The following is a 1,061-nucleotide window of genomic DNA, read 5'->3' as shown; positions in this document are numbered from 1 at the left end:
AGAAGGAAAAGTGCCTCTCTTTTCTTTCTTCCTGTTCAACTCTGAACCCATTCCAAGCTGGCTTCTATACTCCTCACTCCCCTGAAGCAGCAGGACACAGTAGTCTTCACTTACCTGTGGGGCGAATGTTCCAAGCCCCCAGTGGATATCTGAAACCACGGATAGTACCAAACCCTATAGATACTATATTTTTTCCTATATGTACATATCAATGATAAAGTTTATAAATTAGGCACAGTAAGAGATTAACAACAATATCTAATAATAGAACAATTATAATGATATACCATTCACAATTTCACAGAGAGATTTGTTCTTACTGTAGATCTTAGCAACCTTGGGATACAATTTTTTTCTTTCCTTATTAAATTGAGAACTTTCAACTTTTCACTTAAAGGAAGCACTTTATGGCTTCTCTTTGGCATTTCCAAATTGCCAGAACCACTACTCTTGTGCAATGGGGTCATTTTTAAGTAAAATAAGGATGACTTGCATGTAAGCACTGCAATGTTGTGACAGTCAAACTGATAACGGACAAGGCTAATAAGTGTCTCACGGACAGGAAGCGTGTACAGCTATGCTGGACAAATGGAGAATTCATGTCCCAGCTGGGCTGGAGTGGGACAGCATCAGATTTCATCACACTACTTGGAACTGCGCTGAATTTAAAACTAATGAATCACCTGGGCATGGTGGCTCATGCCTGTAATCCCAGCACTCTTGGAGGCTGAGGCAGGCAGATCGCTTGAGCCCAGGAGTTCGAGACCAGCCTGGGCAACATGGCAAAACTTTGTCTTTACAAGAAATACCAAAATTAGCCAGGGGGTGGTAGTGTGCATCTGTAGTCCCAGCTACTCCGGAGGCTGAGGCAGGAGAATGGCGGGAACCGGGAGGCGGAGCTTGCAGTGAGCTGAGATCCGGCCACTGCACTCCAGCCCGGGCGACAGAGCAAGACTCCACCTCAAAAAAAAAAAAAAAAAAAAAACCTATTTCCGCTGAATCAAACACCTAGTTAGTCCCAGGACCAGAGCCTCTATTTCTGGACTTACAGATGGGTGTTC

The sequence above is a fragment of the Colobus angolensis genome, unplaced genomic scaffold, assembly GCF_000951035.1.
Source record: "Colobus angolensis palliatus isolate OR3802 unplaced genomic scaffold, Cang.pa_1.0 Scaffold5346, whole genome shotgun sequence".
Classification (NCBI taxonomy): domain Eukaryota; kingdom Metazoa; phylum Chordata; class Mammalia; order Primates; family Cercopithecidae; genus Colobus; species Colobus angolensis.
This window is presented reverse-complemented; position numbering follows the sequence as displayed.